Raw genomic sequence first — 17,147 nt, forward strand, 5'->3', positions numbered from 1 at the left:
CAGCATTCGAACAACTAACCCAGGAATATTTCAACAAAATAAAGCATCCCATAAATGATACAATATTGAGTGCAGTAAATCCATATACATACATAGCAGTTGTATAAATGCAATGCTTAGGTGTGTAAAAGATAAAAAAAACCACTACACTAGGCGAATTGTGTCACGTTTAGAGAATACAAGGCCCCACCTTTCAGACTTCAGAAATTCTAGTGCAACGTTTAAATATTTCCGCCTGTTTATTTAGAAATTCTTTGCTGTTATTCCAGTATATGAAACGCTGCCTTTAGTATGAGCGAGAGGACATGCACTCCACAAAAATCGGTTGTCTGTCCCTTTAACAAAAGCACCTGTTGCACTCATTAAAAGTTTATTCATTCATTCTATGAGGGCTTCAATATCTGCCGTATCTGCACACTGCACATACGAGTCTCACCGATGGACGTCATGTCGACAGCATTGTCGAACTCGCCGCAACAGTTGGGCAACATGTAAGAGTCGCCAGTCGGTGCTTGGAGAAGAACCCGCAACTGTCCTCAACCACCTGGTGGGCTCTGCGTATAGGTGACCGGTAAAAAACGCAAAGTCTTACGGGTACATTCTTTGCCCCCGCGGAGTGCCGCCACTTCCGGTTCGAGAGCTCCCTTGGCCTCCTGTACGCCCGCGGCTTTCAAGCGCCCGTGCGCTTGTCGTTTATCTGTTACCACAGAAAAAAAAAACTCTCATGCATGGCGCATTCAATGTATGCCAACGATGAACCCTTCCAGGGGCTTCTCTGAAAGGTAAGCACTCTATGACAAGGAAGGAAGGATAATACAGTGCATGAAAGGCAGGGAGGTTAACCAGGTTACAGTCCGGTTGGCTACCCTACACATGGGAAGTGGGGAAGGAGGAATTTAAAGAGAAAGAAAGAGTATTGAAAAGACAGGAATAGAGCTTGAGAAGCAAGAAACGAAAAATTAAAGATAACTACAAAAACAAAACAATAGGTGCTAATAAAGCCTAAACTGAAACGGTAAACTAACCAAATAACAAATGAACAATGGTGCACAGTGTCTCTATAATCCTTCAGACAGGCCTGTGTCCTTTAAGAACCGAAGTAGTGCTTTTGTGGCCTTTTTGGACTTTGATGGGCTACGTCTGTGACTCTGTGACAAATAAACAACACCCACACACGCGCCTGAAAGCCGCCGGCGTATGGGAGGCCAGGCGAGATCTCGAACCGGAGGTGGCGGGAGCAGACGACGTACCCATGAGCCCTTGCGCTTTTTACTGGTCACCTATTAGGTCGACGTTGTGTCTGCTGAGGAACTTGGAGACAACGCCGGACCCGAAGGTGAAGAGCACGGTACAGTCATTCTCGTCCCAACCCTGAATGCCTTTGTTCGACTGCGACAGCAAGGTCACACAGCAGGGCTGCGTCCGGAACGTCTGTTGGTCGCGTGGTGCGCCTGATCTGCTCCACTGACTGAAGTGCAGGAGTACTGCCTTTCACATCTCTCACAAGATGGAGCACGTTGGTGCGTGCTAAAACCCGCGGCAACCGGACTCGCGGATTTGCAATTCCGGCGGACGTAGCAGGTGGGGGTCCAGACCGGGCCCGTGCCCCCCCCCCCCCCCCCTGAATTTTTTTCATGCCAGGTTTGCGCGCGGTTGAAGTCGCCTGAAGAACGGCCTGAAGTCACCTGCAGGCGCGGAACGTACCCTTGTAAGAACATCCTCGTTCATGGAAAATTGAAAAAAGAGACGGAGCCATCGTCTGAGAGAAGTGGAGCGAGAGCCCCTCGTTTTCCCGGCTAAGCTACACCCACACGTGAATACGGGGAGACAGTCGGTGGTTTGGATTCAGCTTCTTGGGAGGGGTAGGGCGCTTTGTGGAGGCGACACATGAAAGAAGAGTGAGGGGGAGGCAGTGAGAAGATGACGCCATAGCCGCGCGTGCCGCCCTCCTAACCCTTCGAAAGACGCTCCTCTCCGCTTTCTGTGTGTCGACGCTGCTGCGTTTGGGACTCCACACCCGCGAATCCCAGGTAACGGCTGGCAGGGTTTCTGATTTCACTCCTTGTAGAGCCATGTGTGTGAATTCCAGTGACGCCGCATGCGTAATTGTTGTGGGTGTAGTTTACAGCTTCGCAGTCCAACCACATTCACAGCGCGAATTGGAGCCAATTTTTTTGTCTTCTTTTAATGTCTTTTTTATTTCTTCCGGCTTACTTCCTACAGGGCCTCCATTCCCTCCTCTACATCCCTGAAGAGTACAGCAAGTACAAGACAGCATGCCGGGAGATTTCTCTGCATTCTTCTTACAAAAGCCCCTCTCTCTCTCTCTCTCTCTCTCTCTCTCTCTCTCTCTCTCTCTCTCTCTCTCTCTCTCTCTCTCTCTCTCTCTCTCGCTCTCTCTCTCTCTCTCTCTCTCTCTCTCTCTCTCTCTCTCTCTCTCTCTACCTCTCTCTCTCAGACTGGCGCCACAACAGCTTTCCTAGAATCGGGGTTCTGCGTGGCTGCTGTGCACCTGTTCTCTCAAGTGCCGTCAGGTGGTACGCCCTATTCAACAGAGAGAGGGGGAGAGAAAGACAATAAATATTTTTATTTATCGATCAGAGGCCGATGTATGGAGAACGCCGTGTAGGAGCCAAAATTTATGTGTCCATGTGATTATTTTGTCAATTCTATGAAGCGGTCACATTGCCCCTCAAACCTCTCGATTCCTGGCCAATCCCCCGTGTGAAGGGGCAAAAAAAAAAAAAAACCAACCACTACTGTTCAATGCTGGCAACGTGTGTAGATATCACAGTTAATTGGTAGACCAATGGGCTGCTTATATGCAGACCCGGATTCAAATCATATCGGATCGCACAAGCGTTTTCTTTTTCATTCTTTCCGGCTGCGGCATTTTCTAGCGAGGCTTGTATTAGCTGAGTTGCGCCGTCGGTGGTGGCATACACCGAAACGCCCTCTGGCAAAGCCAAACATTATTCACATACTCTAAGGACGACGACGACGACGACCCGGATTATAATGATGATGATGATGTCCTAGAAGTGTTTGGCACGTACCTATTTAGGAAAATTTGACAGGAATAAGTGTTGACTATTCATCATCATCATCACCAGCCTATCTACGCCCACTGCAGGGCAAAGGCCTCTCCCATTAATCTCCAATTACCCCGGTCCTGTGCCAACTGCGACCAATTTATCCCCGCAAACTTCTTGGTCTCATCTGCCCATCTAACTTTCTGCCGCCCCCTGCAAGGCTTGCCTTCTCTAGGGATCCACTCTGTTAACCCTTAATGACCAACGGTTATCTTTCCTTCGCATTACATGCCCTGCCCACGTCCATTTGTTCTTCTTAATTTCTACTAATATGTTCTTAACACGCGTTTGTTCCCTAACTCACTCCGCTCTCTTCTTGTCCCTTAATGTTACTACGATCGCCTTCCATTCCATTGCTCGCTGCGTCGTTTTCAATTTAAGTTGAACCCTCTTAGTGAGCCTCCAAGTTTCTGCCCCATAGTTGAGTAGGTGTTGACTCTTATCCCTGGCAAATTTGGGTATATAAAAATTAGGATATACTTGGGTATACCCAAGTGCTCTTCGGCAGCAGCTCTTCCTTGCCATTACCAGCTGGCGCGGGCGTGCGCGCGAAAGTGTCGCGATATATCACGAAAAAATGGAGAGAAAGAGAGAATGCATTTAATGTTAAAAGCGAGGTTAGACGAGCCATAGCGCTTAGCATGCTACGCCATATGAATGAACTAAAACATGAGGGTCTATGAACTAAAATAAATAAATAAATAAAAACATTATAAAAAACGAGGTGTTGCGCACTTGTGTTCAACCCCATTTATAGAGTTTGGAAAGCACATACACAGAGTTACGAAGTTAAGTTGGTCACGGCACTTGTTCCAAGCCAGTACTACGCAATAACACCAACAGAGCTTTGGTAGCCCGTACGGCCTGGCGTGAGTCCAACCAAGGGCCCAAAACTACCCTAAGTTCGAGGCCTGCTTGATGTGGCATACACAAAGATGTTAGGAAAGTCTGCCTTGGCACTGTGAAATTTGGACAGGTACAGATGACATGTTTGATGTCTTCTGTTACATGGCAAGTTGGACAGAGTGGTGAAGAGCCCTGCTGAATTTTGCAGAGGAAATGCCATGTGTAAGCAAATCATCGTAGTCGCTGGAATAACTACACATCGCCGGTGCGGTCGTTCGATCTCCTCAGGCATTTCACTGCCTAGCGCAGCATGCGTAGGCCGCGATTGGTCCGCTTTGAGGAAGAGTGGGCAGCCATTGTAGAACGTAAACGCTTCGGTAATATCTGAAGAACGATCTACACCGTATACAGCAAACATTTGCGTTCGGGTAAACCTCAGCGACATGAACGGTTTCCGTTTTGGTTGATTGATGGTTTTGCGTTTTTCTATCGGCCATCGCGTTTGGATTTCGGCAGAAGCGTTTTTGTTTTCGTTTTGCGGTCATAATTTTGGTCGTTTTTCTTTTTCACTGTTGTTAAGCTTCGCGTGCACCCCTGTTTCTGGAAGAAAGGTGTTAATTTTTTTTTTCATTCTTCTTGCCTCTGCCGCTGCTTCCCGGCCCTTCCACCCATTTCTAGGCCGGACAGCACAGTGGCGTGACGGGCGACCCAGAATTGAGGCCGTTGTACTGGCCCTTCGCCTATTTCAGACAGACAGACATTGAACTTTATTAAGTCCGGAAGGTCTAACCTAGCGGCCCAGAGGACCGTCCAGAGTAGACGCGGGCCGCACCTGCGTGGGTGGCGGGAGGTTTAGGACCTCCGCCCTAACGCAGGCCTTCTGGACAACCCGGAGTTGAGTGTAGTAGTCTTCGCTGAGGAGCGCCATGGTCAATTCTTCCGTTTCTCGCGCGCGATCGTGAGCGAACTCGTTCGCGTTGGGGAGGGTGTCGTGGACTCCACTTGGGCCGGGAACCATGTGATTTTATGGAACGTCTCTTGTTTTCTTTCTTGTAGAATCCTGGCGGCCTCTTTGGCAATAGTTCCTTTGAGGAAGGCTCTTGCCGCCGAGCGGGAGTCCGTGTAGATTTGCTTGAACCGGGTTTCCATCATTACGATGGATAAGGCGATTTGTTCGGCCGTAGTGGCCTTAGGTGCATAGAAGGACGCCGAGGTGACGAGGTTTCCTTTGACATCCACCGCTGCCATGCCAAACCTGCCCTAGCTGCCGTACTGGGCGACGTCCACGAACAGAGCTTTGGCCGATCCTGTATTTTCGAGCTGTAAGATGGTTCGGGCCCTGGCTCGCCTTCTCCCCACGTTATATTGGGGATGTACATTCCTCGCTAACGGGTTTACCTGGAACGTTTCCCTCACCGTTCCGGGGACCTGTGCAGTGTGATCTACAAAGTCTTCGTTCATGTAGCCGATGTCTCTAAGAATCTTCCTGCCGGCCCTGGTGAAGAGCAGCCTCTGTTCTTGCGCGGTTCTATGCGATTCTGCGATTTCGACCAGTGAATTGTGGACGTACCAACGAATCAATCACTCTCTGTATGCGGACGACATCACGGTCTGGAGCCGTGGTGGTTCGGAAGCTCAGACGGAAGAAGCCCTGCAAACGGCGCTAGGCATCACAGAAGAGTACCTTCAGGACACGGGAATAAAACTGTCGCCGGGCAAGTCGGAACTCCTGCTATACCGGTCCAACCGTAAGGGCGGAGCGGAGCAACCGCACCCCAATCAAGCGGTCATCGAGCTGCGCACGAGAGACGGCTCCGTCATACCGAAGGTCGATGTCATCAGGATACTCGGTATGCTCATTCAAAGTCGAGTGCACAACACCAAGACCATCGAGAACCTGACTGGTAAAACGGAAGCGACGATCCCACTCATCATGCGCGTCTCCAACCGCAGGGGCGGCCTCTCCGAGCGCAGCCTCCTGCGACTGTACAACGCCTTCCTCATGAGCCACATTAACTACGTGGCGGGTGCCCTCGACTGGTCCCGCACGGAAGAGAATAAAGTCAATACGCTCATGAGCATAAACAGGGTGCTCGGTATCCCCTTATCCGCAAGCACAGAAAAGTTGGAGCAACTGGGCATCCACAATGCACTGGTCGAAATCGCCTATTTCAGAGCATCTGCACGCGCCTATACACGCCGCGCAGTTTTCCTGACGGAGCCCTCACCACCCCTTTCAACTAATTCACAACCTCTCCCGGCTACACAGGTATCTTGGTGGACTACGTACCATCATCATCACCAGCCTATCTACACCCACTGCAGGGCAAAGGCCTCTCCCATTAATCTCCAGATACCCCGGTGCTGTGCTAACTGCGACCAATTTATCCCCCCAAACTTCCTGATCTCATCTGCCCATCTAATGGCGTATTCGGTTGAGCGTTTACGAGCGCTCTGGAGTGCTGTGAAAAGCGGCCGCGCCATCGGTTGGTAGAATTCGAGCGCTCGAACTACCTTCGGTTGGTTCTTTCGGAGCGTCAGCCTCCGACTCGGAGCGCTCCCGACCGCTCTGACTTCGAAGTGACAGCGTGGCGCGATCTGGCCAGGAGGACGGGTCACGTGACACAAAAAGCCGCGGTTTGGCCACTTAACTGATGGGCGCCATTTGTCGATGCAGCGCAGGAATGTTTACCCGGCGGCTTCCCGCGCTGGCTGCACGGTGGCGCTATAGGCGCGCTGCTCCGAGATCGCCGATGCATTCGGTTGGTACGCTGCTTCTTGCGCTCTGATTGCGAGCCGCCTTGGCATCTGGCGACTCCGAGCCAGAGGACCGGAGCGGCCAACCGAATACGCCATAACATTCTGCCACCCTCTGCCACACTTGCCTTCTCTAGGGATCCACTCTGTTACCCTTAATGACCAACGGTTATCTTGCCTTCGCATTACATGCCCTGCCCACGTATATTTCTTCTTCTTAATTTCTACTAATATGTCCTTAACACCAGTTTGCTCCCTGATCCCCTCCGCTCTCTTCTTGTCCCTTAATGTTACACCTATCATCTTCCGTTCCATTGCTCGCTGAGTCGTCCTAAATTTAAATTGAACCGTCTTAGTGAGCCTCCAAGTTTCTTCCCCATAGGTGAGTACCGGTAAGATGCAACTATCATACACTTTCTTTTTCAGGGAAAATGGTAGGCTGTCATTCACTATCTCAGAATACCTGTCGAATGCACTCCACCCCATTCTTATCCTTCTAATTATCTCTGCCTCATGGTTGAGATCCGGGGTCACAACTTGACCTAAGTAGATATATTCGCTTACCACTTCTATTGCCTCGCCACCTATCTCAAATCGCTGTGCTGTCCCGAGGTTATTGATCATCACTTTAGTTTTCTGCATATTAATTTTCAGGCCCACGGTTCTACCCTGTTTGTCCAGTGCGGTAAGCATGCTTTGCAATTCGTCCCCCGAGTTACTTAGCAAGGACTACGTACACATTTGGCAAATTTTCCCTGATCGACCCAACCAACTCGAGAGATGAAGCCGCCACCTTCATACGACTCCATACTAACACCTATCCGAAAAGAAGCATCCTCCATGCCATATACCTAACGAAATGTTAAGCGACGTGTAACTACGTGCAGCACCTGGCGCTCTATGCGATAAGGTGTTGGATTGGCCCGAAAACACAATCTGCAGCCCACAACCAACCTGTCCACACAACCGAGAATGGCGAGATTGACTAGCTAGGGCCCTAGTTACCAGCTGCACCTAATGAAAAAGGCCCGAGCAGGCAGCCGCAGGCAGCCGCAGCCAGGGTGTCATGAACTATAGGGCCCACCCAACAAGCGGATGCCCCAACAACAGCTTCTGCTGTGTTCAATAAAGATTTTTTATTATTCGTCCATTTTCGGAGAGCTGCAGGACCTGAACGTTGCATATAAGGATCCTGTCAACAGACATCACGGCGCTGAGTTGCCGAACTCGCCGCAGCTGTTGTGCCCAAGAAAAAAGTCACCAGCTGGTGACGGTAGATAAACTCCAAACTGTCCTCCACCACCTGCTGGGATAACTCGAAGTGGGGCCTGCTGGGGAAGTTGGAGACCAAGTCAGACCGAAATGGGAAGGACAATCCACGGTCATTTTCGTGCAAGCCCTGGACTCGGCCCTTGTCAGTTTTCGACGGCACGATCTCACATAAGGTCTGTGTCGTGTATGTCGTTGGCCTCGCGAGGCGCTTGATCTCCTCCATAGACTGGGGGTCGGGAGGCAGTCCCCCGTGGCAGCAGAAGATCCCCTCGTAGACGATGCCAGCGATGGGAAGGCAGTCGAAGCAGTCGGCTGGGGTCTTCTTCCACGCCTTGATCCTGTAGCGGCGATTGCGCTCATGGTGGAACCCGTAGATACGGCTGGTGAAAGCGCACACGAGGGGTTGCCCCGCAGCAGGAAGTTCTCCTCGTACTTAACCTTGTAGGCCAGCAGGAGGCAGATGGCATTTAGGGTTGCTTGCCTTGCCCCTGTCCACGAAGTTCCCAGGAAGAGGTGTTTGGCCTTCCGTGGAAAGGCGCCGCCCTCAAACAGCAGGCGGAGCACCTCTTACTGGCCGTGGATGCCTCTGCAGGTCTTGAGTGGTCTGATATTCCGCGGGTGGCGCGGATCAAGAAGAGGAGGCAGGGCCGATGCGTCCGGTTCTTGTGGTGATGGTGGCCCGAAAAATGGCGCTTGGAAGCCACGGAACGCACACAGATCGAGGAAGTGCACGTGGCTTCGTTCTCCTCTAACGTCGCTATCGCTCCCTGGTGGCGCCCGTCTCATTCTTTATTTACCACATACATTCCGACGTGTCTGCCGGCGCGTAGGACTAGCGTGCACAAGAAGAACGAGACAACCGATGACACATTCACAACTAACATGAATTGTCAAATCAGAAAATTTCTCTTGAATTTGGTGTCGTCGTCATCATCATCAGCAGCAGCCTATTTCCACTACGAGAAAATGGCCTCCCCCATTGACCCCTAGCCGATCCTGCACTGCCCGAGTCTATTCGTTGCCATCAAATTTTCTCAGTTCGTCCCACCTTCCAGTTAGCGCTCGACCCTTAGTTTTAGTCCCGTCTCTCGGTAGCCATACGGTTGGTGGTCAACCGTGAGCCTGTTTTACTCCCGTGCTATTACATTCAAATGTCAAGCGGCATGCACTATCATGTTAACGTTACGTTTCCGATTAGTAGTTCTGGGACTTTCGCCACGAAGAAGGGAACGATATCGCGAGTGATGAAGATTTTCCTTCTTCCTATAGCGTCTTGCGAAATGACAGATTAACTAGAGGTGGGGGCGTAGCGCTATTGTCAAAAAAACCACAAACATATGAGCCATTACCATCGTTTGAAGGGCACGAAAACGTTTAATGTCGATTATTTCTTGGAAATACCGTATTGTTGGTGGGTGCACATCATCTATAGTCCTCCTGGCAGCTGGGTGGAATTTTTTCAAAGCCTTGATAATTACCTAACAACATTAAGCAAGAAAGCTAGAATGATAATCACTGGTGACTTCAATTTGCCGGGTGTAGATTGGGATGCAAGAATCCCAAGTTCCTCTGATAGGCTTCATGCACATAGTATGCTAGAAACAATGGCTAAGCTCGGTCTTATTCAGGTGTTCACGTTTCCAACAGGAATGTATGCGGCAAGTTCGAGAATACTACATTTATTGTTTCTATCCGAGGGAACGTCTGATTATGAAATTGATGTGAAAGAAGGAATATCCGACCACAAAGCAGTAATTGCGTCTCCTAAAGTCAGCAAAGGAATCGGCTAAAAAGTATTTGATTTCTTACGAGCCGACGACGCATCAATTCTCGACCGCATAGAAATCGGTGTCGATGAAATGCCACATAATGCAGACGTAAATGGGCTCTGGCGCCACTTTTTGGGAGTCGTAAATGATTGCTTGTCCAAATATGTTCCCCAAAAAAGAAAAAAATGATAGGCCAAACCCATGGATAACACGAGATATTATTCATCTAAAACGACGACTGCGCCGCGCACGTAAGAGAATTAAAAGAGATGTGACAGCTATCAGTAACCTCAGTGCGCAAGTGCGTAGTGAGTTAAAAAAATTACGCCCATCTTCCCGCGAGGGAACCCTGATGTGATGCGACGCATCGGGGGGTTCAATTGGCGTTTTCGTTGGGTTGAAAAAAAAACCAGCCACACTGGCAGGGAAACCCTAAAGCGACTGGGCTACCGTGCACATGACACCATGCACGCAACCACCCACGAGATTCCTGATTGCATATCCAGGGCCCTGAAAGTGGCACCCATACCTAAAAACATGAACCCTACACTCCACTACGGCAGAAGGTTGGACAGATGCCGTAATATCGAAATAATATACGGGAATTCATCGTACACGTGGTACACAGAGGCTGCCATTACGAGTACCGGTGACATAGCCGCCATCTGTGCGCACAACCCAATTCAGCAACGCACCATAACTGCTAGCGTGCGGCCATCATCACCTATTGAAGCAGAAGAAGCGGCAATCGCTCTAGCTATCATTTCAGGTCAGCAGGATGCACGAATGAACATTGTTTCTGACTTCCAAAACGCCTGCAGGCAGTGGGCGAGAGGGCGCATCGGCAAAACAGCCCACGGATTAGCAATCGGATACAAATCAAATAATCCAATCAAAATCATATGGGCCCCAGGCCATGAAACTCTAGAGGGCAATCAACAGGCTCACGCCTGGGCTCGCGCCTCCCTTCCCCGAGCTGACAGCCCCCAAGCAGAGTTTCCTGTTCCTGTTATGCCCACATATTCCGAAATTCTAAGCTACTACAAAGCAACCCGAATTAAATTCCCGCACCCTCATCCCAAGTTGCAAAGACAGGATCAAACAGCACTCTGCTCAATCCAAACGAACACCTTCCCTCACCTCTCCCGTCTACACAAACTGTACCCAACCCAATACCTGAAGCTGTGCCCCAAGTGCAACCAAGTAGCCACCCTCTACCATACGGCAGCAGGGTGCCACAAAATTCACAAACACCCTCCAACACAGGAGCAGTGGAGTGAGGCACTGTCTAGCGCCGACTACGACGAGCAGTGCCGAACGATCGCCAGAGCAGCCACCGGCGCCCTGGAGACTGCAGCCCTGGACTAGGGGCACCCACCACGTCCAAATACCCAACAAGCATAATAAAGCTATTTCTCTCTCTCTCTCTCTCTCTCTCTCTCTCTCTCTCTCTCTCTCTCTCTCTCTCTCTCTCTCTCTCTCTCTCTCTCTCTAAATCGCGTGAAACGTTCAGCGTCACGTGCCCGTCGCTTTGCAGCCTTGTCTTCAGCTGAAGTAACGTTGCCATCAGCGTTTGGATTGACGCTAGTACTCGATTGTGTCAAACCACTCGCTGACGGGACTGTTGCTTCCATCGCACTACATCGGAAGAAGCAACGGAGTCGTCGTCGTCAAGAGAAGCACAGCAAAGTCAAGCGCTGTGAAGCGAACGCACTTGACTGAACCGGCGCAGCGCGCTCATCGCTTTATATTCAGCACTTGAAGGAGAGGAGACGAACGGAGGGGAGTTGCGCATGCGCAGCGAGAGCAAATGCGAGAGAGAAGCGTCAGCGAAGCGCGCGCAGCTGTTATGATAATGAGGCAGAGAGAGCGCGTTGCACACAGATGTTGGGGAGAAGAACGGAGGAGAGTTTGCGCATGCGCAGGTGGTGTGCGGACGCCGCGACGACGCTGGAGGGACATACCCGAGAGCAAGAGATGCGTCGCATCTAAAAAACAAAAAAGCTTTTTCTTTTCTAATACGTTGACTAAATATATGCAAGAATCGCCGCAGAAATTTTGGAGGTACATGTCAAGGAGTAAAGACACAATCGAAGCCGTTCTTGTAGATTGTATGCCATGTTCTGAGCCATTCCTTACGGCGGAAGCATTTAACAAATACTTCTCCTCTGTATTCACTCCAAAGGATGACAGCACTGTTTCAGATCGCTCAGATATATATCTTTTCGACAATGATATTGTTATCACGAAAGAAGGCATAATTGCTGCCTGGTTAAATCTAGACGACAAGAAGTCACCGGGCCCGGACAAGATTCCAAACGCTTTTCTGAAACGTTATTTTGAGTGGGTAGCGTGCTTTCTTGAAAAGCTTTTTTCGTTATCGCTTCATAGTGCTGTTATACTTACTGACTGGCTGATGGCAAAGTAAAACGAGTTTTCAAATCTGGAAGCAAGCTTGCTATTGGGAATTATCGCCCGATTTCTATTACGTGCACAATGTGTAAGGTCCTGAACACATAATTGCTAAGGAGTTAGTACAGTACATAGAAAATTATAATCTTTTCTACAGTAAGCAACATGGCTTTCGCAGAAGTCTATCAACTGTGACGCAATTGTTTGAAACTGTCCACAGCTTCGCTGAAGCTGTCAACTCGAAAGTGCAAGTTGACGTAATTTCAATTGATATGTCAAAGGCATTTGATAAGGTCTGCCACAGGAAACTCATCAGCAGGCTTTATGACCTTGCGGTCAACCAACAAATTATTAATTGGATTCAAGCGTACTTGTAAAATTGGCTGCAATTTGTTGAAATTAATAGTCAATACTTCGAAAGTTTACCGCTTTTTTCTGGTGTACCGGAAGGGTCTGTGTTGGGGCCAATATTATTCTTGATTTATATTAATGATATAGCCGAGCATGTAGACACCAGTGCTGAAGTTCGTTTATTTGCGGACGATTGTATATTGTACTGCCCAGTGAAATCAATAGATGATCAAGATTTACTTAATAAATCCTTGGAAGTAATTCATAATTGGTGCCCCAAATGGAATATGGAAATTAATTTTGAGGCTGTGTCGAACAAGAAGATGCCACATTACTCTGTAGGCAACAAGAAAACAGCCCACACTACAAAGCTCAAATACCTTGGTGTCACCATTTCGAATAACCTCAATTGGAAGGATCATGCAAATAACATATGTGGATCTGCTCAGCGAAAACTTGAATTTTTTAAACGAAAATTGGCCCATGCAACACCTACAGTTAAGCTTAAGGCGTACAAAGCCGTCGTACGTCCTTCTTTGGAATACTCTAGTGTTATATGGGACCCTCACCAGCAATATAAGATTAACCAACTTGAACGCATACAGAGAATTGCAGTGCGGTTTATATTTTCAGCGTATCGCAAAACACAGTCCGTAACCACCTTGCTCGCTAGGGCAAATTTCTCAACACTGGTAACACGCAGAAAAATCGCACGACTGAAGTTTTTGTACGAGCTCTCTACTAATAAATTCAATTTAGATCAGTCGCGCTATTTGTCCCGCCCTGGTAGAGTCTCTCCCCGTATGAATCACCCGTATGTTTTTACGCCTTACAATGCCAGAATTGATGTTTTTAAATATTCTCCCCTTGTTAAGACAATAGAAGATTGGAATGTGCTTGATGCACAGATTTTTGATGACGCAATGACTGTACAATCATTTGAACGGAAGTTGGAAGTGTACCCCTCGTGATGTGTTATTTTGTTCCATTGCTTGATGTGTTGACAAAATGTGTCTATCTTCCCACCCTGTACCAGCCCGAAAAGGGCTAACAGTATTCGAAATAAATAAATAAACAAAATAAAATACGACAGCAAATGCTGTTATGCCGCAGGTAATGTGCAGAGAAAGCGCAGTGGTCGTCTATTCTGCTGCTACTGTGGGGACCCGGTTTCGAATCCTACCGGATCGCAAGTGTTTTTGTTTTATTTACTCTTCACAGCGGCAGCCATTTTCTTGACCGGACAACAACGACAACAAAAAATTCCGCCACCTTCCCAGGAGGGGAACCCTGGGGTGATGCAAGGCATCTCACGGGGTTCAATTCGCGTTTCCGTTATGTTGGTTACCCAAATGTGGTTGAAGTGTAGTGAACCTTAAAGGATGCTCAATCACACGTAGAGTTCCAAGTGCGTAAAGACCGTCTTCATCGGAAGATTCAACGGAGTCGTCGTCGTCAGGCGAAGCACGAGCAAAGTCAAGCGGACTCGAGCAACTGCCGGAGCACATGCGAACGTAAGCGAAGCACGCCAGCTGTTATGATAATGAGCCGGAGAGAGCGCATAACGCACAGCTGTCGGAGAGAAGAACGGAGGAGAGTTTGCGCATGCGTAATGAGAAGTGCGTGCTACGCCGGTCAACGCGGGACAGGCCGAGTGTAAGAGATGCCTTGCATCTAAAAGAAGGAAGGTTTTTCGCAGAATTGGGCACACAAGGCTTTCGTCTCAATATCTGCAAAATTTTCAATGAGCGAAGGCGGACGTTGTTCCGCGACGGCCCGGAAAAAATGCCGAGATATAGGTTGTAATTACTGCGAGGCACGCGGGCAGGCAACCATGTGAATTCGTCGTCACCGGTTACGTCAGGCTCAGCGGGATGGCGGTACTTGTCCGGGCTAACCACATGGTGTCTGTTGGACGTTCCAAACTCTAGCCCACCGAACGGAAAGTAATGCCTCGACTCCCATGTGAGTGCGATTAATAACATTTCAGTTGACACCACCGTTGAGAATCGAGTTGAAATGGAGCAGACGACGCACTCCGGTATTTTAGGTGCGGAGTACCTTAGGACCAACAATCTCCGCCCGCGTCCGTGCGCATAGCATTTATAATCGCACAAAAGCACACAGGCACCGGCAGGATTCGAACCTGTGTCTGGTAGACCAGACAGTTGGCGTCAGTCGTCTTGCCCATTGGGCTACGACCGTTTGTTTTTTCTTTATTACTTTTGGCTACGACCGTGAGTAGTACACGAGAGTCAAACGGCTTACTCCCTCGCCTGTAACAGTGCGGAGTACCTTAGGACATCTATATGTCCGTCCGCGTCCATCCGTGCGCACACCACCATCAAGCGAAAATCAAGCGAAATTCGTCTTGAGCCGTGAGTTGCAGTTTCATTTAGAGAATAATCAAGGTGCAAGTCATGGCTCAAATCAAATGACGGTCGGGGCGCTAATCGGATGTCACTCGGGGCTCAACTTGGATGTCATTTCGAGTCCCCGTACTCCGCACTTCCGCCATCATCCACGGAGTGGAGATGCTGCCATTTATCTTTTGTGTTTTTGTGGCGTGCGGGCGCAGTGGCTCAAGCCGCGCCACGTCCGTGGCGCTTCGGCCATGTTCGTGGGCGTTTCCAGTCTTGCGAAGCGAAGAAACTGACATCTAAACTTTTCAGCGAATACCATCTATAGGATCACCTACAAAAAATTGGTGGCCCTTTATGAGTCCGGGCAAAGAGTCTCACGGCTCACTTAAGTCAGTTTATGGACTTTGAAGGCGAAAGCCTGGCCCTCCTTTTTAACTTTATAAATGTGTCAACGTATTTTTATCTCTCTTGGCTTTGATGCTCTGTTCTTTTTGCGCTTTTGGAGTGAACTACTTTGAAAGGCTTATTTTCTGCTGCACCGTATTCCCGTGAAAGTTTCCGCTTTTGGTCCACGGAGTGAATTACGTGAGCAAGCGGAGTGGCTCGACATCAGTGTCGCGGACATAAAATTTCCTCACTATTTACGTGTCTTTTTAGTGACACACTCAAACAAGCAGTCTAACTCCTTTTGCTTTCCCCTTTTCTCTCTCCCTTTAATTTCTTTTTTTCTCTAGTCCGCGAAGGCTAGAGAAAAAGGGGGATGAATCGAGTAAGAGTGCCAATTCCTCTTCCTTCCTCCCTTCACCCAGTTATGGGCAAAATAAACTTATTACCATCATCATCATCAGCCCACTGGGCTGCTAATGCGCAGAGCTGGATTCAAATTTACCAGATCACAGTTTTTTTGTACTTTCTACAGCTTCTTCCATTTTCTAGCGAAGCTTGTATTGGCTGAATCGTTGGTGGTGGCGTACGCTGAAACGCCTTTGAAGCAGAGGCAACATATTTTACGTACGTGCTCTAATGCCGACGACGACGATGATGATGATGATAGTGGTAATGATGCCCTTGAAGTGTTTGACAGCTACTTACAGGGATAAAGTGTTGACGGTGACTACGTTACCCACGTGCTCTTCGCGAGCAGCTCTCGCTCGTCATTCGCGGCTGGCGCAGGCGCGAGCGCAAACGCGTCGAGCTATATCACGCCACAATGACAGCAAATCAGAGTTGCCGCTGGAGTCACACCACATCGCCAGTGCGGTCTCTCGCTCCCTGAATAATTTCACCTTCTAGCGCGGCATGGGTAGGCTGTGCGTGGTGCGCTCCTCGGAAGAGCGGGCAGCCATTGAAGAAAGTAAACGTTCCACATAGTCGCAGAAGAACAACCTTCAATAACGTACACCAGAACTTTGCGTTTGGATAAGGCTCAGTGACGTAAAAAGTGTTCATTTTCATCGATTTATGGTTTGTCAATTTCCTATTGGTCATTGCGATTTCGGCAGAAGTGCTTTAGTTTTCGATTTCCGGTCATTGCGTTCACATTTCGGTCGTTTTCGTTTTCCCTGGCGTGAAGCTTAGCGTACATCCCAGTTTTTGGAGCAAAAGGGCTCTTTAGTTATTTGTTCGTTCTTCTCGTGCCTCTTATATACGTTGCTGCCTGCCCTCACCACTTGTTTCACCTTGACCGGGCACGGAGGAAGTGGGCGTGACGGGCGGCACAGAATTGAGACTAACGCAGTGGCACCTTGACTATATAAACGCCTATTCCCGCGCTTATATACGCCGGGCCGTTTTTCTTAAGAGGCGATTCGTCACCCCTTCCACCTAACCCACAACCTCTCCAGGGCTACACAGACATCTTGACGGACTACCGCCACAAACGGCCAATTTTCCTTGATTCACACCACCGAACTTACAAGAGAAGACGCCACCACCGTAAGACGACTACAGACTAACACTTACCCGCACCGCAGCATCCTTCCTACCATATATCCAACGAACTATGCCATATATCGAATTAAATATTACGAGTATGTAACTACTGTCCATCACCTCGCACCCTATATCATCAGGCGTAGAACGGGCCAGAAAACACCTTATCTGCAACGTATGCCTCACTTCTTCACGCAACAGTGGATGCTGCAACTGACCAGCAATGACGTTCCAGCTTGATCTGGTAAAAAGTGCCCGCGCAGCCTGCAGCTGCCAGGGGATCCAGGACAAGAGGTCCACTACAACCAGCGGGGGCCTAACAACCGCACCTGTTTCGCTCATTACAGATTTTA

At 49.1% G+C, this 17,147-nt stretch overlaps 1 pseudogene; it reads right to left on the minus strand.

Moving 5' to 3' along the window:
* Positions 1-383: 383 nt before the first annotated feature.
* On the minus strand, positions 384-17,136 carry LOC144139747 (serine/threonine-protein phosphatase PP1-beta catalytic subunit-like; annotated as a pseudogene).
* Positions 17,137-17,147: the final 11 nt, after the last annotated feature.

The sequence above is a fragment of the Haemaphysalis longicornis genome, unplaced genomic scaffold, assembly GCF_048455015.1.
Source record: "Haemaphysalis longicornis isolate Haplotype H1 unplaced genomic scaffold, Haemaphysalis longicornis Haplotype H1 scaffold_5, whole genome shotgun sequence".
In the NCBI taxonomy this organism is placed as follows: domain Eukaryota; kingdom Metazoa; phylum Arthropoda; class Arachnida; order Ixodida; family Ixodidae; genus Haemaphysalis; species Haemaphysalis longicornis.